At 42.0% G+C, this 19912-nt stretch overlaps 1 protein-coding gene across 1 annotated transcript in view; it reads right to left on the reverse strand.

The window, feature by feature from the left end:
• The window catches only part of CWF19L2 (CWF19 like cell cycle control factor 2), a 99575-nt gene that overhangs the window by 14150 nt on the left and 65513 nt on the right, over window positions 1-19912 (reverse strand). The window lies entirely within an intron of this gene.

Consider the following 19912-nt stretch of genomic DNA (forward strand, 5'->3'; position numbering starts at 1 on the left):
GTATAGGCCCGAGGGGGGGGGGGATGCCTCAATTCCCGCATGCCTGACGGCAGAGGTGAGTTTTAACGACTTTACAGAAGGCAAGGAGGGTGGGGGCAGTTCTAATCTCCGGGGGGGAGCTGGTTCCAGAGAGTCGGGGCCGCCACAGAGAAGGCTCTTCCCCTGGGACCCACCAGACGACATTGTTTAGTCGACGGGACCCGGAGAAGGCCAACTCTGTGGGACCTAATCGGTCGCTGGGGTTCATGCTTGGCTGCATAACAAGCAGGAAGAGGGAGATTGTGATCCCGTTGTATGGAGCGCTGTTGAGACCACGTTTGGAATACTGTGTTCAGTTCTGGAGACCTCGCCTACAAAAAGATATTGACAAAATTCAACGGGCCCAAAGACGGGCTACAAGAATGGTGGAAGGTCTTAAGCATAAAACTTATCAGGAAAGACTTAATGAACTCAATCTGTATAGTCTGGAGGACAGAAGGGAAAGGGGGGGGAACATGATCGAAAAATTTAAATATATTAAAGGGTTAAATAAGGTTCAGAAGGGAAGTGTTTTTAATAGGAAAGTGAACGCAAGAACAAGGGGGCACAATTTGAGGTTAGTTGGGGGGAAAGATCAGAAGCAACGTGAGAAAATATCATTTTACTGAAAGAGTAGGAGATGCTTGGAACAAACTTCCAGCAGATGTGATTGGTAAATCCACAGAAACTAAATTTAAGCATGCCTGGGATAAACATATATCCATCCTAAGAAAAAATACAGGAAATAGTATAAGGGCAGATTAGATGGACCATGAGGTCTTTTTCTCCCATCAATCTTCTATGTTTCTATTAACTAAGGTTATAAAATTTATTTGATGATTTCTAGAAACTGATATATACCTCTAGATATAACAACTGTGTACTGTATTGTTTTGCAAAAGGATAAATGCAAAGAGTGCAGTGGTGCCATGGGTCCAACCTCAAAGTACTCAAACAATTCTGGGATTGCCATGACGTAGCTTGTATGTGCGTACAAAGACAACATGTGAAAACTCCTACAACGACCAAGCTGACCCTGCAGAAAGATGCAATTGCTTCCAAGCTCAAAGGAGCGTGCTTCAACCAGCTCCACTGACGATATCTGCACAACCAAATCTCATTTCATTTTTATTTTATTATTCATGCAGAATGCAGCTGCGAGAGCAGTCATGGGCTTCCCTAGGTATGCCCATGTTTCACCAACACTCCGCAGTCTGCATTGGTTGCCGATCAATTTCCGGTCACAATTCAAAGTGTTGGTTATGACCTATAAAGCCCTTCATGGCATCGGACCAGAATATCTCCGAAACCGCCTGCTGCCGCACGAATCCCAGCGACTGATTAGGTCCCACAGAGTGGGCCTTCTCCGGGTCCCGTCAACTAAACAATGTAGGTAGGCGGGCCCCAGGGGAAGAGCCTTCTCTGTGGCGGCCCCGACTCTCTGGAACCAGCTCCCCCCAGAGATTAGAACTGCCCCTACTCTCCTTGCCTTTCATAAACTCCTTAAAACCCACCTTTGTCGTCAGGCATGGGGGAACTGAGACATCTCCCCCGGGCATATACAATTTATGCATGGTATGTTTGTATGTATGTTTGCTTAGTAAATGGGGTTTTTAAAATATTTTAAATTATACTTATTAGATTTGTCATGAATTGTTTTGTTTTGTTGTGAGCCGCCCCGAGTCTGCGGAGAGGGGCGGCATGCAAATCTAATTAATTAATTAATTAATTAATTAATTAATTAATTAATAAAATATAAATAAAATATAAATAAAATATTAAATAAATAAATAAATAAATAAATAAACAAACAAACAAACAAACAAATAAATAAATAAATAAAGGCACCTTGCTTTTCGTCAGTGGGAGCTACTGCCCAAATCCATAGCTTGTCTTTATTCTTCTAGTCTGCATTAGATGGAGGATCATGATAATGCAAATTGCAAGTGATGACAATGAAAAAGACGAAGTCATGATAGGTAAATTTAGGCATTCAAAAGTTGCTCCAGGTATGGGGATAAGCGGAATCTATTAAATCAAGTTAATATATAGATACAAGGCCACACTCTGCTATCTTACTAGCACAAGCCCATAGATTTGCAATAGCAGCTGTATTTATTTTGGTGCCTAATATTCCCAAGTCCCCTCTCCTCTTGATTTATGGGAGATGTTTTCCTCCCTGTTTTATTGTTTAATTTCTACCTTTTGGTTTCTGAAGGAAAAAAATGTGCAGGAAGTAACATGAGTGGTGTTGGGCGAACCGAACCTGCAAAGTTCGGGTTTGTGCCGAACTTTATTTATTTATTTTATTTATTATTTAGATTTGTATGCCGCCCCTCTCCGCAGACTCGGGGCGGCTCACAACAAAGTGAAAACAATTTACAACAAATCTAAATTACTGTTTAAAATTTTTTAAAGACCCCATTTTCTAAACACACATACATACAGACATACCATTCATAAATTGTATATGCCCGGGGGAGATGTCTCAGTTCCCCCATGCCTGACAACAAAGGTGGGTCTTAAGGAGCTTATGAAAGGTAGGGGCAGTTCTAATCTCCGGGGGGAGTTGGTTCCAGAGGGCCGGGGCCGCCACAGAGAAGGCTCTTCCCCTGAGGCCCGCCAACCGACATTGTTTAGTTGACGGGACCCGGAGAAGGCCCACTCTGTGGGACCTAATCGGTCGCTGGGATTCGTGCGGCAGCAGGCGGTCTCGGAGATATTCTGGTCCAGTGCCATGAAGGGCTTTAAAGGTCATAACCAACACTTTGAATTGTGACCGGAAATTGATCGGCAACCAATGCAGACTGCGGAGTGTTGGTGAAATATGGGCATAGCTAGGTAAGCCCATGACTGCTCTCACAGCTGCATTCTGCACGATCTGAAGTTTTTAAAAAGTTCGGGTTTGGCAGAACACCGCGAAATGCCACCCGGGAGGAGAGTGAGGAATCCCATCGTGGGATTTCCCACCTCCTTTTGCTTGCAGCACCGCTGCGGCATCCTTTTCTATAAAAATAAAAGGAAGCAAAAGGAATTCCCCACTTCCTTGCTTATTTTTTACAGAAAAGGTCAGTGGCTTGCTGCAAGCAAAAGTTTGGGTTCGGGTTCAGGTTCGGCGAACTCACCCAAACTTCACGGCAAAGTTCGGGTGAGTTCGCCGAACCCGAACTTCGTTGGGTTCGCCCAACACTAAACATGAGCTTCATTACTTCATCACTGGATCTTTCTTCTTAAAGGGAAGTTACTTTAAAGTTATTTTAAAGTTTTATTGTGCCCAATTCTCAGAGACTGCCTGGACCCGTACTTTTCTTGACGAGGTTTTTCACGAGTGGTTTGCCATTGCCTCCTTCCTAGGGCTGAGACAGAGTGACTGGCCCAAGGCAGGAGTGAAATGCTCCCGGTTCACTCGTGCCTATCAGTCGTCGGAGAGCCTGTCGCGAAGGGAGCACGAGGCTCCACCCACTTGCCCGGACACTGCCAGTTGGGTTCTTTTACCCTTTGCGCATGCACAGAATGTTTTTTATTATTAATATTTATTACATTTGTATGCCGCCCCTCTCCGCAGACTCCGCAGACTGCACATGCGCAGAGGATTAAAGAACCCAAATGGCGGTGTCCAAGTGAGTGGGCGGAGCCTCACACTCCCTTCGCAACAGGCTCTCTGACGACCAATAGGCACGAGTGAACCACGAGTATTTCAACTCTGGCCCCAGGCCAACCAGCAGGCTTCATCCCCAAGGTGGGACTAGAACTCACAGCCTTCCAGTTTCTAACTTGATGCCAGAACTACTATAGCAAATTGGCCCTTTTAGAAAACAAGAAACGTTTTGGTTATTCTGTGGCAAACTGAAGCTTTTATGAAGCTACGCATATAATTTCATGAACTGATTGGTTTTTTTTTAAGTAGCACTTTTTAAATAGTTTAATTCTTGCGTCAATAATTAAATTCTTCCACAAGTCGGTATCTTTTAATGTGTGCTGACAGCTGAATACTCAGTGCCACTGAAAGTTAATATAAAACAATTTTAAAGTCTTGACAATATATCATACGCAGAGTGATTTCTGTATCTTTTCCTTGTACTAATTAATCTGAACAACACATTGAATTTTAAATTAAGTCATCTTGTAAATTATTTTAAAGTGCCATACAAAAGAAGAAAGTAGGGTTTAAACCTGGGTTGTCTTGTCTGTGCATTGTGTTTCTGTTTTGTTTTGTTTATTTTACTCTTTTGTGCCTTTCAGATTTCAGAAGTGAGGGTTTTGTTGTTTGTTTGTTTGTTTTGTGTCTTCAAATCAGTGTTGACTCCTGATGGATGTAAATATAGGCCTTCTCTGTGGTGGCTCCGACCCTCTGGAACCAGCTCCCCCCTGAGATTAGGATTGCCCCCACCCTCCTTGCCTTTCGTAAACTCCTTAAAACCCACCTCTGCCGTCAGGCATGGGGGAACTAAAACATCTCCCCCTTGCCCATGTTGTTTTGATGTTTGTTTGATTGATTGTGTGCTTGTTTTTTATATATATTGGGATTGTTTTATGAATTTCTTAACTTAAAATTGTAATTGGATTGGTGGGCATTGGATTTGTCACTATGTACTGTTTTTTGCTATTGTTGTGAGCTGCCCCAAGTCTGCGGAGAGGGGCGGCATATAAATCCAATAAATCTAATCTAATCTAATCCTAGAGTAGCATTTCCTTTTATGGTAGCTAAACAGAGATCGTGTTTCCCCGAAAATAAGACCCTGTCTTATATTTTTTTTGAACCCTGAAATAACCGTTTGGCCTGATTGCCATGCACTAAAAAACCCGATTGGGCAGGGGATGTCTTATTTGGGGGGAAATAGGATACCTATAGTAAGCCCAATAAGGATTTGTAATAAACTGTAATATCACAGTAATAGATATGAAGAGGCATGTAGCCATTAACCTCCACCCATTTTTTCCTTTATGAATACAGTGTTCCCTCAATTTTCGCGGAGGGATGCGTTCCAAGACCGCCCACGAAAGTCAAATTAGAGATGCGGAAGTAAATACACCATTTTTGGCTATGAACAGTATCACAAGCCTTCCCTTAACACTTTAAACCCCTAAATTACAATTTCCCCTTCTCTTAGCAACCATTTAGATCATTACTCACCATGTTTATTTACTAAAGTTTATTAAAAATATATATTTATTAAAAGCGGACGAAAGCTTGGTGATGACATATGACGTCATCGGGTGGGAAAAACCGTGGTATAGGGGGGGAAACCGCGAAGTATTTTTTAATTAATATTTTTGAAAAACCGTGGTATAGACGTTTCGCGAAGTTCGAACCCGCGAAAATCGAGGGAACACTGTATCTTTAATCCCTTTAAAAGACTGTCCAAATTACTACCATCATTTTAATGACACCCTAATATGGAAGAAAAAGAAAATGCCTCTATTTTTTTTTTTACACCATGTATAATGTCCTTTTTTCACCCTATATTCTTTTCACCCTTCTCTTCTTCTTCTTTTTAAAAGTAAACTATCTTTATTAAAAGTTACTGTTCTATCTATCTGGGTTACTATAGAAACCACGCTCAATAGGTTGTCATGTTCTTATTCCCAAGTTACAGTATTGAAGCCTGGACAAGAACAGGACAAAACTTCCACATTAGTGGAGCCCAATTATAGGAAAAGTGCCAACTCCAAAGGCTCAGATCTAATTCTCAGAGGCTCATTATCCACTAGGAGAATGTATCTTACATGTCTTGAGGAACATATGCTTACTGAGCATGTGTACAGATTGCAAATGCCTCCTTTTTTCAGAAGATCACTTGATGTTTGCCATCAAAACAGTGTCAACGCTTGGTAACATACGAATCCTTTCTAGGGTGAAGTTTTGGATATAAATTTGACATTATTTTAGAGGTGTCTGTCTGTCATCTGCACCTCTATAACTGTCTCGTTCGGTTCTGCAACCCAACACAGACTTCAGAGGATAATCAGAGCTACAAAAAAAAAACCAATTGCTGCCAACCTGCCTTCCATTGAGGACCTGTATACTGCACGAATCAAAAAGAGGGCCATGAAAATATTTACTGACCCCTCACATCCTGGACATAAATTGTTCCAACTCCTACTCTCAAAACGACACTAAAGAGCACTGCACACCAAGACAACTAGACACAAGAACAGTTTTTTTCCTGCATGCCATCACTCTGCTAAATAAATAATTGCCTTACAACTGTCAAACTATTAACTGAAGCTTCATTACTACTACTATTAGTCTTCTCATCGTTCCTATCACCCATCTCCACCCACTTATGACTGTATGACTGTCAATTGTTGCTTGTATCCTTATGATTTATGTTAATATTGATTGCTTCCTGATTGCTTATTTGTACTCTATGACAATCATTAAGCGTTGTACATCATGATTCTTGACAAATGAATCTTTTCTTTTATGTACACTGAGATCATATACACCAATGAAAATTCCTTGTGTGTCCAACCACACTTAGCCAATAAAGAATTCTATTCTATTCTGTGTGATTTAAGTTTTAGTTTTAAAGCAAAGATTATGAAGAAACCATGTTGCATGATGGGTGAACTAGACTCAATACTTCATCTATCACTAACATCGGGGTTGTTGTTTTTTTCCTTACCAATACCATCTGAACCTGAAAAAATAATCCAAAAACATGTTTTAATAGGTTTATAATAATGTGTGGGCTTAAAGAATTGTAATTATTTAGACGAGATACTGTTTATTTCACATCAGTGCTTGCTTTTGATAGTACAGCTTGATAGTAGTTTTTCTCATCACTCCTATCACCCATTTCCTCCCATGTTGACTGTATGACTGTAACTTGTTGCGTATATCCTAAGATTTTTATTAATATTGCTTCTTCATTGCTTATTTGACCCCTATGACAATCATTAAGTGTTGTACCACATGATCCTTGAGAAATGTATATTTTATTTTATGTACGTTGAGAGCATCTGCACCAAGACAAATTCCCTGTGTGTCCAATCACACTTGGCCAATAAAAATTCTATTCTATTCTATTCTATTCTATTCTACAGCTTGATAGTATTGTTACTGTTTCAATTCAAGAGGGAAGTTCTTGAAATGTTCAGCTTGGAAAAAAATACACACACAAATACACTATACCAGGGTTAGGAAAAGTTGGCTCTTCTATGATTTGTGGACTTCAACTCCCAGAATTCCTGACCCAATCATGCTAGCTCAGGAATTGAAGTCCACATGTCATAGAAGAGCCAACTTTGCACTATACAAATGCATAAGATATAAATCAAGTAAAAAACCAGAATCAATAACCACCTTTATCGCCAGGCATGGGGGAGTTGAGATATTCCTTCCCCCTAGGCCATTACAAGTTATGCATGGTATGTTTGTGTGTATGTTTGGTTTTATAATGATGGTTTTTATTTGTTTTATTAATTGGATTGTTACATGCTGTTTTTTTATCATTGTTGTTAGCCGCCCTGAGTCTGCGGAGAGGGGCGGCATATAAATCCAATAAATAATAATAATAATAATAATAATAATAATAATAATAATAATAATAATAATAATACCAGTCAGATTTTCCTTCAGTTGCAAATTTTATGTTTCTCCTCTATATGTAATAATAAGACTCTAATTATGTCAGGTTGACTTATATTTTTTCTATGTTTATTGGGTTTTGAAAGTAATTATGTAGGAGGAAACGTTTTGCATTCTGGAGAGGAAATAGTTCAAAGGGGTGAGAATTGAAAGTACATTGCATTTTCTTAGATTTTTCACTTGCCCATTACTGTTTATTATTTTGAAGCACCAGATAACAGCAGAAAGCAAATTCTAGACATGCTGGGACCTGTCTGTAAGCAATGTCTGTTTTCAGAACAGACACAAGCCACTCAAAAACCAAAAGTGAGGAGTTTCCATCAATCACAAACTATGTGAATTTCCAAATGACATGAGCGCACACTGAAAAACACACACTGTTGGACTATGGCTGATTTGCTACTGCAGCAATTACATCTGCCAGAGACAAAGCTTTGAAAATTCTGGATTACCTTTCTACAGTCAATAATACGTGTAATTCTATATATACATCATAGTACATAGTACATAGTACATTGTGCTGAAAAATATCTCCAGAAATTTCCCAAAACAAAAGAGATCACCCTAAAACTGAGAATATACTAGCTACATGGCATCGGACCAGAATACCTACAAGACCACCTTCTGCCACACGAATCCCAGCGGCTGATTAGGTCCCACAGAGTTGGCCTTCTCCGGGTCCCGTCAACAAAACAGGACCCAGGGGAAGAGCCTTCTCTGTGGCGGCCCTGGCCTTCTGGAATCAACTCCCCCCGGAGATTCGAACTTCCCCTACCCTCCTTGCCTTCCGTAAAATGTTGAAGACTCACCTTTGCCACCAGGCGTGGGGGGATTAATCTCCCCCTCCCTTTTTGCTGACCTGATTATGTTTATTATGTTTTTTATTTAGTTGGATTGAGTGAGTATGACTGTGTAGTAGATAAGTTTTTATAATGTATTTTTAAATTAGGTTTCCCCCCCCCCCCCATTTTTTCACATTAGATTTGTATGTATATTGTATTGCTATTGTGTTGTGAGTCGCCCCGAGTCTTCGGAGAGGGGCGGCATACAAATCTAATAAATTATTATTATTATTATTATTATTATTATTATTATTATTACTACTACTACTACTATTACTATTACTATTATAAGTCTAGTGGGAATGTGGAAGACCATTGTTATTTCAAGGAATTTAGTTATGCAATCTGTGTTCTCCTTTATATAAAGAATAGTCTAGAAACGGTGATGTGAACCTATGCCACGCGTGCCACAGGTGGCACATAGCGCCTTCTGTGGGCATAGAAACCGTAGCCGCAGTTCTGCTCCACCACGCATGTGTGTGTGCCTCCTGCCGGCCAGCTGGTCATTGAGTCTCTGCTGTGCATGCAACGGGGTAGGGCGCAAAGTGCATGCAGGGGGCGTGCATACATTCATACGGGAGCAGGGCATGTGTAGAGGAACACATGCGGGGGCACATGAGCAGGGGCGGGACATATTTAGGGGGCACAGTATGCACGGGGCAGTTTGCTGACTCTGTAAACAGCTTAGAGAGGACTATCAAGCACTCTAAACTGGTACAGTGTTCCCTCGATTTTCGCAGGGGATGCGTTCCGAGACTGCCCGCGAAAGTCGAATTTCCGCGAAGTAGAGATGCGGAAGTAAATACACTATTTTTGGCTATGAACAGTATCACAAGCCTTCCTTTAACACTTTAAACCCCTAAAGTGCAATTTCCCATTCCCTTAGCAACCATTTATATCACTCCTCACCATGTTTATTTATTAAAGTTTATTAAAAAAAATATTTATTAAAGTCGGATGAAAGTTTGGCAATGACATATGATGTCATCGGGCAGGAAAAACTGTGGTATAGGGAAAAAAACCGCAAAGTATTTTTTAATTAATATTTTTGAAAAACCGTGGTATAGACTTTTCGCGAAGTTCGAACCCGCGGAAATCGAGGGAACACTGTATATAAGTCTAAGTGCTATTGCTATTATCTCTAGATCCAAAAGAGCCAATTGCTTGGGCACCTGAACGCTACCCTAACACTTGGCAAAACAATAAGGTGATCAGTTTTAATCTCCCCCATCCTTCCCACTATAAGGACAAGACCTGTTATAAGCCCGTCACACAACTATCTGTGATATGTGTTATGTTAGCTAGATCTTCTATTTAAAAAGGGGCTGTACCCATTTTTCATGAAAAAAGAAAAAGGAGAGGTTTGCCGTTGTTGTTTTAAAAAATCAACCATTTTAAAGTATGTTGATGTAAAAGCATAAATAAAACACCAGCAAAATGACAGTCCTATTAATTTATTGCAATGAGAAGAACACATAGTTCTATGGCGTTTTAAGGAAAACCAAAATAAATATATTATGGAATAAGCCTAGGATGGCAATGTGCTTGCCAAAATGCATTTACGTGTCTGCCCAACTCCCTACTCTATTTAATTATATTTGTTTAGGTTCTTTTAATAAAAAATTAAAAAATGGAAAGCTAACATGCTGAAACAAAGAAATAACCTCAACACACTAAGCATTTCTATCAAATCTTTGTTTTCCATACCTGAGGAATTATTACTGCGGGGAAAGGGAAGATGACTTCAGTGCTTTTGTGAAGGCTTCAAGGTCATACTCTCCAAGCCTCCATTTCAAGATAGTGCCAACTGTCAAAATGTCAAAACTGCTCACTGGTCCAAAGGTATTGAGAACACCTGATCTAAACTTTTATAGTTGACATTTTACTTTGTGAGAGTATCTGAAGCTGAAGAATTCCACTCTGAATCTCCAGTAAATCATTATTTGAGCATTTTGTGCATTGTTTAAGGAACTGCTATCATTAGAAATATAGAAACATAGAAGACTGACGGCAGAAAAAGACCTCATGGTCCATCTAGCCTGCCCTTATACTATTATTATTATTATTATTATTATTATTATTATTATTAATTATATTTGTATGCCTAGGTGCTAATGATCTTCCCAGAACCTTGCAGGCTCTTTCATTGTCACTATCTATGAAGAATGTTTTCCAAGCTTTAAATCTTTGCAGTTTTTTTCCATTGCTCTATTTGCAGTTTCTTTCCAGCTCTAACAAGGTGCTAATGATCTTCCCAGTTCTTACCGGCTTGCAAGCTCCTTCATTGTTACTCTCTCCGAATAAGGTTTTTTTTTTAAAGCCCTAACCAGGGGATAAAATAATGTGTTGAAGCTGACCCAGACTAATGATGCTAGCCAGACGAATATCTAGTAGGCAGATTTCCCCCCGCTATTTTTCTCGCCAAAAACTAAGCTGTGTCTTATACTCTGCTGTGTTTTATAGTCCGAAAAATATGGTAATTTGAGGTCTACTTAGATATATGATTCTAAATTTATTAGCATTTTTAAAAAACTAGTTTTCTATTAATCAATTTCTGTGGGCTGTTTTCATTCTTCCTTGTATTGAACTAACATTTGTTCTGGTAATAACACTAATGCAATATCAATTCAAGATGCACCTTCCACATGAATGCAAGTTACAGCTGCCGTGAAAAACTGCCAGAACAAAAAAGGTGTAGAAATTGTATAAACGGCATCAATGCGATTTTAAATTGCCATGGCAACACTGACATCATCCAATCTCAATGGTAGAATATGTATTCCAAGAATGTTAGATTCCAAATACAGTGATCCCCCGGGTATTGCGACCCCGATCATTGCGAAATGGCTATATGGCGATTTTGCAACCCGGAAGTAAAAACACCATCTGCGCATGCGCGCCCTTTTTTCTATGGGCACACATGCGTAGATGGCGCCGGGCAGATCAGCTGCTGGGCGGCTTCCCTAGGTCTTCCCCCTCTTGCTGGCGGGAGGACGAGCGGCGGGCATCAGCGAGGAGTTTCCCCACCGCCCACGCAAACTCCTCGCTGCCGCCCGCCCTTCGCCCGCCCACGCCGTTCCTTCTCGCCGCTTCCCAGCTGAGTCCTGAAGCGAATTGGCTTCAGGACTCAGCTGGGAAGCGGCGAGAGCGAGCGCAAGCGAACGGCTTGTCCGCCGCCCGCTCGCGCATCGCCCGCCCACGCCGTTCATTCTCGCCGCTTCCCAGCTGAGTCCTGAAGCGAATTCGCTTCAGAACTCAGCTGGGAAGTGGCGAGAGCGAGCGCGAGCGAACGGCTTGTCCGCCGCCCGTTCGCGCATCGCCCGCCCACGCCGTTCATTCTCGCCGCTTCCCAGCTGAGTCCTGAAGTGAATTCGCTTCAGGAATCAGCTGGGAAGCGGCGAGAGCAAGCGCGAGCGAACGGCTTGTCCGCCACCCCGCTCGCGCATCGCCCGCCCACGCCGTTCATTCTCGCCGCTTCCCAGCTGAGTCCTGAAGCGAATTCGCTTCAGGACTCAGCTGGGAAGCGGCGAGAATGAACGGCGTGGGCGGGCGATGCACGAGCGGGCGGCGGACAAGCTGAGTCCCCTTCCCAGGAACCCCAATCTTCGGCTCCTCGCTAGCGCTGCGGAAGTAAAAACACCATCTGCGCATGCGCAGATGGTGTTTTTACTTCCGCAGCGCTACTTCGTGAAAACCCGATCATTGCTAGGGGTCCTGGAACGGAACCCTCGCAATGATCGGGGGATCACTGTATATTACAGAAAATAAAACATAGGCTATATAACTTTTTAATTGATTATAAAATGGAAACAGAAATAGTTAAAGGAAATATGATTAGTTGGGCTAAAAATGTAGGACATAACATATATTTAGAACAATGGGAATTAATGAGGAAAAATTATAAAATAACAAAATCTGTTCCATATAAAGAAAATATCCAAAAAATGTTCTATAGATGGCACCTAGCACCAGCTAGACTAGCCAAAATATATCCAAACCTGAAACCAAATTGTTGGAGGGGTAAAAATAAAAATGGGACCTTTTTTGGTGAACATGCCTCCAAATAAAAAAGATATGGAAAAAAGTTAAAATGTGGATCTTCGAAATTACTACAATTAAACTGATATTAAAACCAGAGACCTTTCTTCTAGGCATAATAAATCAAAAACTTAAAAAAGACTACTATTATTTAATACAACACATGATTACTGCAATTAGAATTACAATAGCGCAAAATTGGAAAAAAGAAGAAACACCATCAGAAAGAGAAATGATAAAAAATATATACGACTGTGCAGAAATGGACAGATTACCGTATATACTCGAGTATAAGCCGAGTTTTTCAGCCCCAAAAATGGGCTGAAAAACCCGACCTCGGCTTATACTCGGGTCACCACAAGAGGGCGCCGGATCACCACAAGAGGGTGCACCGCGGGAGCCTGTCAGACATTGCTGGCTTGGGCGGGTGTGGGAAAGGGCAAAGTGCGGCGGCAAAGGGCGCTCCAACCGAAGCGGCTGTGGCAAGAGTGGGGCAGTTGCCTCCTCCCCAGTTCTAGCAAAGACGCCAGCCCTTTGCCTTTGCTCTTAGAGCTGGAGCTTCAGTCTTCTTGCAGGTGCCTTCCCTTCCCTGGCTCCAGCAAAGGCGCCAGCCAACTGCTCCGATAGCGTGCGAGAGGGGGAAAAGGCGATGGTGAGGTCGGGGGGTAGATTCCTGCTTCACGAGTCCCCCCCCCACCTTGCCGGCTTCCCCTCGCCTTTTTTCCCCTCGCACGCCATCGGGGCAGTCGCGGGGAAGAAGAGAGAGAGGGTGCAGCCCCACTCGGAACCGCGGCTGGCGGCGGCGGAGGAAGGCTCTCTTTCGCCCAGCGCTGCTTTGGAAGGCGCGACGGGAAAGCGCTCCGGCGTTGTCCGGGCTTCTCCCGCCACGCGCAGCCCAGCAGCGGCGGAGGAAGGCGAATGTGGTTTGGAAGCTGGGAGGGGGGCGGAAGCTTGCCACCAGGCTCGGCTGGGGGGGGCTTGGCTTCTACGTGGGGGGGGGGCGGCCGGGTCCGGCTCCCGCCGCTGACGCGCCCCTCTGACGCGCCAGACCTCTTGTCTGCCCAGCCCGAGGCACGAAATCGCTGCTTATGCCAGGCGGCATTGCTTGTGTTCCAGGCGAGCCGCCTGGCATAAGCAGCGATTTCGTGCCTCGGGCCGGGCAGACAAGAGGTCTGGCGCTCCCACGGGGAAAAGACGGCGGCTTAAGCCCTTCCCTGTGCTCCGGAAGCCGCTGACGCGCCCCTCTGACGGCATTGAAAAGGCGCGATGCCGGAGAAGCGAGCGATCCGGGAATCCAGGACAGTTTTGCGCGAAAACGGCAGCAGGGAAAAATCAGCCGGGCTAACGGCCGCGGCTCAAAAAAGGTTGGGAAACACTGAGATAGAGAGAAAGTGAGAAAGAGAGAGTGAGAGAAAGAGGGGGAGAGAAAGAGAAAGAGGGATAGAAAGAGAGAGAGAGTGAGAGATGCTCAGTGAGCCTTTCTTTGAAGTTGCCTTTCTTTCTTTCTTTCTTTCTTTCTTGCTCTTTTTCTTTCTCTCTTTTACCTTCCCTTCCTCTATTTCTTCTTTTCTTTCTCCTTCCCACCTTCTTCCCTCCCTCCCTTCACTCATTCCTCTCTTACTCTCCCCTTTCATAGGTTTCCTTGCTTCCTTCCTCTGTTCCTGTCCCTTCCCCCTTTCTTGCTTTCTTGCTTTCTTGCTTGCTCTTTTTCTTTCTCTCTTTTACCTTCCCTTCCTCTATTTCTTCTTTTCTTTCTCCTTCCCACCTTCTTCCCTCCCTCCCTTCACTCATTCCTCTCTTACTCTCCCCTTTCATAGGTTTCCTTGCTTCCTTCCTCTGTTCCTGTCCCTTCCCCCTTTCTTTCTTTCTTTCTTTCTTTCTTTCTTTCTTTTTCTTTCTCTCTTTTACCTTCCCTTCCTCTATTTCTTCTTTTCTTTCTCCTTCCCACCTTCTTCCCTCCCTTCACTTATTCCTCTCTTACTCTCCCCATTCATAAGTTTCCTTGCTTCCTTCCTCTGTTCCTGTCCCTTCCCCCTTTCTTTCTTTCTTTCTTTCTTTCTTTCTCTTTTTCTTTCTCTCTTTTACCTTCCCTTCCTCTATTTCTTCTTCTCTTTCTCCTTCCCACCTTCTTCCCTCCCTCCCTCCCTTCACTCATTCCTCTCTTACTCTCCCCTTTCATAAGTTTCCTTGCTTCCTTCCTCTGTTCATAGAAACATAGAAACATAGAAGTCTGACGGCAGAAAAAGACCTCATGGTCCATCTAGTCTGCCCTTATACTATTTTCTGTATTTTATCTTAGGATGGATATATGTTTATCCCAGGCATGTTTAAATTCAGTTACTGTGGATTTATCTACCACATCTGCTGGAAGTTTGTTCCAAGGATCTACTACTCTTTCAGTAAAATAATATTTTCTCATGTTGCTTTTGATCTTTCCCCCAACTAACTTCAGATTGTGTCCCCTTGTTCTTGTGTTCACTTTCCTATTAAAAACACTTCCCTCCTGGACCTTATTTAACCCTTTAATATATTTAAATGTTTCGATCATGTCCCCCCTTTTCCTTCTGTCCTCCAGGACTATACAGATTGAGTTCATTAAGTCTTTCCTGATACGTTTTATGCTTAAGACCTTCCACCATTCTTGTAGCCCGTCTTTGGACCCGTTCAATTTTGTCAATATCTTTTTGTAGGTGAGGTCTCCAGAACTGAACACAGTATTCCAAATGTGGTCTCACCATCATTCTATATAGTGGGATCATAATCTCCCTCTTCCTGCTTGTTATACCTCTAGCTATGCAGCCAAGCATCCTACTTGCTTTCCCTACCGCCTGACTGCACTGTTCACCCATTTTGAGACTGTCAGAAATCACTACCCCTAAATCCTTTTCTTTTGAAGTATTTGCCAACACTGAACTGCCAATACAATACTCAGATTGAGGATTCCTTTTCCCCAAGTGCATTATTTTACATTTGGAAACATTAAACTGCAGTTTCCATTGCTTAGACCATTTATCTAGTAAAGCTAAATCATTTACCATATTACAGACGCCTCCAGGAATATCAACCCTATTGCACACTTTAGAGTCATCGGCAAATAGGCAAAACCTTCCCTACCAAACCTTCCCCTATGTCACTCACAAATATATTAAAAAGAATAGGACCCAGAACAGATCCTTGTGGCACACCGCTTGTAACCTGACTCTGCTCAGAATACTCGCCATTAACAATAACTCTCTGATGTCTACGCTTCAGCCAGCTGCAAATCCATTGAACTATCCAGGGATTAAGTCCAATCTTCACTAATTTATCTATCAGCTCTTTATGTGGAACCGTATCAAAGGCTTTGCTGAAGTCCAGGTAGGCAATATCCACGGCACCACCTTCATCCAACACCTTTGTGACATAGTCAAAGAAATCAATGAGATTAGTCTGACATGATTTGCCTTCAGTAAAGCCATGCTGATTTGGGTCTAATAAGTTATTGTTTTTTAGGTGCTGATTTATCCTCTTTTTGAGTAGAGTCTCCATCATTTTAACTACAACTGATGTCAAGCTAACTGGCCTGTAGTTACCAGCTTCTTCTCTACTGCCCTTCTTGTGAATAGGCACAACACTGGCCATTCTCCAATCCTCAGGAACTTCTCCTGTTAACAAGGATTGGTTAAACAAATCAGTCAGGGGGGTAGCAATGACAGATCTGAGTTCTTTAAGAACTCTGGGGTGGATGCCATCTGGACCCATTGCCTTATTTATCTTTAATCGTTCAAGTTCTTCTAAGACATCGGCTTCTAAGATCACTGGAGCTGAATCCGTACAGCTGGAAGCAATGCTATATCCCTCTATAGTATTATTTTGTAAGGTGTCTTTTGAGAAAACTGAACAGAAGTAGCTATTGAAATGGTCAGCGATCTCCTTATTCCCATTAATGCATGTATTATTCCCGGTACTAAGCTTCGTGATGCCGCAGTTTTTCTTCTTCTTATCATTAATATATCTGAAGAAGGTTTTATCCCCCTTCTTTACAGATTTGGCAATTTCTTCCTCTTTTGAGGCTTTAGCAGCATATATTATCTGTTTCGCCTCCTTCTGTCTCATTTTATATACCTCCCTATCAGCTATACTTCCAGACTCTTTATACCTCCTATAGGCAGCCTTTTTTTCATTGACTATAGCCCTTACATCATTGCTAAACCATAGCGGTTTCTTCTTCCTTTTACCTTTAGTTATTTGTCTTACATACAGTCCAGTGGCTTTTAAGATGGCCTTTTTTAATACACTCCACTGGATGCTCGCTCCTGCCATTTTATCCCTCCTCTTTAATTCATTATCTAAATATTCTCCCATTGCATTAAAATTTGTTTTTCTGAAATCCAATACTTTGGTTGCATTATAGGATTGCTCACAATGAGTTTTTACATCAAACCACAAACATAGATGGTCACTGCAACCTAAATTTTCTCCCACCTTGACATCTGAAACCCAATTCCCATTCGTAAAAACTAAATCTAGAATATTCTCCCCTCTAGTTGGTGTCTTAACCAGCTGTGCCAGAGCTGCTCCTGTAAAGGCCTCTACTATATTCTTACTTTTGCATGTAAGGGCACTGGGGATATTCCAGTCAACATCAGGCATGTTGAAATCACCCATAACCACAATATCTCCCTTTACTGCCATTTGGGTAATTTCATCCACCATCTTGTTGTCATATTCCTCGGATTGCCCTGGAGGCCTATAGATCACCCCAATTCTAATGACAGAACCTTCTTTATTTTGCATGCAAATCCAGAGAGTCTCTAGATCTTGACACGTATTTTGAATTAGTGTTGTTTTTAGACTTTCTTTAATATAAATGGCTACTCCACCTCCCCTTCTCTCTATTCTATCCTTCCTATACAGTGTATATCCTGGTATGGATATTTCCCATTCATTAGAATCCTTAAACCATGTCTCAGTTATGGCAACCAGGTCCAAATTATCTCTAGATATTATGGCCATTAATTCACAGAGCTTGTTGCTCAAGCTTCGAGCATTTGTGCACATTACCCGAAGAACATTATTTTCGTTATTAGTTTGCCCCTTATCATCAACAACTACATCTATATTATTTGCAGCTCCCTTTTCATAAGCTTCCAAAAACTGCTTTATCCTCATTGGTCGGGGACAGAAATCACCCACATCAGTTACATCTCTGTCCCCTTTACCTAGTTTAAATGCCTGTCCAAAAAAGTTCTGAATTCCTCACCGAGCACCTGGGTACCTCTGTATGATGGATGCAAACCATCCCTCTTAAACAACTCCCTATTAGACCACCTACTGACATCATGACTTACATAGCCAAAACCTTCAGCTTTACACCACTGCCTTAACCACACATTAAACTCTCTGATACACGTTGTTTTATCCTCTTGGCCACAAACCGGTAACACCTCTGAGAAAGTCACTGAATCAGTTATTTTACCCAGCTCCACACTTAGACATTGAAAATCTCTTTTTACTACATTAACATTTCTCTGGGACAAATCATTTGTGCCAAGATGCACCACCACATCAACGTTATTACCTTTACTCACAGTCTTAACAATGTTTGTAATCCGCCTCCTGTCCCTGCTGGCAGTGGCCCCTGGGAGACACCTCAGCACCTTAACCACATCCTTGCTCTGTCCCAAATCAACACCTCTAACGGTCGAATCACCCACAAGAAAATGTGTCCTCTTTTTATTTCTACTAACTGTACTTGATGGTTTGGTGACATTTACGACAACTTCCCCTTTGAACATCCCCTCATTCTCTGCCTGAGGGACCTCCTGTCCCTTCCCTCTTTCCTTCCTTCCTTCCCACCCTCCGTCCATTCATTCACCCATTCATCTCTTGATCGCTTAAAGCTAGTTTACTGGTTTTCTTTAAAATAAATATTCTAAAACATGTCTCAATTAATGTAATTTTATTGGTTTCTATTTTTATAAGTTACCAGTAGCCACTGCATTTTCTAACCTCGGCTTATACTCGGGTCAATAAGTTTTCACAGTTTTTGTGGCAAAAATTGGTGCCTCGGCTTATACTCGGGTCGGCTTATACTCGAGTATATACGGTAACCCAAAAACCTAAAAATAAAGAAGAATCAAAATACTATGAAATTTGGAAGAAATTTTATGACGGGGTCGAGACAAGAAAAAATAATGGTAGTAAATAAACTAGATGTTCCTAAAATCAATCCGAGACACAAAATTAAGATCAAATCAATTTGACTTTAGATTAATTGAATGATAGAACAAATGTTCGATAACCGCTGATGCCATAAGCTGTATATTGATATATATATATAAAAAGAACTGTGTAGCTAACAGTTCAATGGGGAGGGAGGGGGAATTAGGGGCAGCTCTGTATAATATATTTTAGAATCTAAGTACAACAACTATACAAATAATGATTATATTGTGGAATGATACAATATGTTCAACACCATATGCCTGCTCTTTTTAATCTTTGTATTATAATAAAAATTTATTTTTTAAAAAAATAAATAAATAAAATTTAAAAAAAGAAAAGATTTTAGACAAATGGGCTACAAATGCAAAAAAATATGAGTTTAAATGCATGAAATGTTATTTCATTCACATTAATAGATGAGAATCTGTATCTTAATTAAATATTAAATAGGTAGATTTCATTACTCAAATGTCTTTATTAAATAAGTTGATGTTGCCTGGAGATTGAAATGGACTCTGCAGTTCTGATGTACATTAGGATTGTTAGCTCAAGGGGGAAGACTGCTGAAGTGGAGCAGTGAACAATTCAAACAGGTGCGCTGAAGAAAGGTGCAGACTAATGTGGGATGGTGTCAAAGGTGTCAAAGGAGGGAAGAAGGCCATGCTCTACTGTTGTGGTTAGGTCTGGCCCAGCTCCTGCCCCAAGGACTGTGGATGTGAGGGAGACACCCACATGCTGCAGGCCTGTTTTGCTCCTGGTGGAATCTGCTGATGAAGGCTCCTCTGACCAAGAAAACATGAGTGACAGGGAGGAGGAGAGTGTGGCAGACAGCTCAGAAGGAGATCAATTATCTAGCTCCTCCTTGGATTCAGAACAAGAGTTAATGATACAGTCACGCATGCGGAGAGCGATGCATAGGCAACAACAAGTGAGAGATTATTATCAAAGAAAATGAGGCCACCTGTGGTTGGGTGGGGCTGTGGTCATTAGTGAGGCTGCTATAAATAGCAGCCTGTGGGTTTGGCCATTGTGGAGGATTATCTGATTGTTGTGTTTCGTGACTGCTTTACTGACTTTGACTTTTTTTGTGCTGATTTTCCCCCGCTTTGAAACTAAAACAGATCCCTTCATGGCATCGGACCAGAATACCTCCGAGACCGCCTCCTGCCGCACGAATCCCAGCGACCGATTAGGTCCCACAGAGTGGGCCTTC

Source organism: Erythrolamprus reginae, chromosome 4 (genome assembly GCF_031021105.1).
Source record: "Erythrolamprus reginae isolate rEryReg1 chromosome 4, rEryReg1.hap1, whole genome shotgun sequence".
NCBI lineage: Eukaryota > Metazoa > Chordata > Lepidosauria > Squamata > Dipsadidae > Erythrolamprus > Erythrolamprus reginae.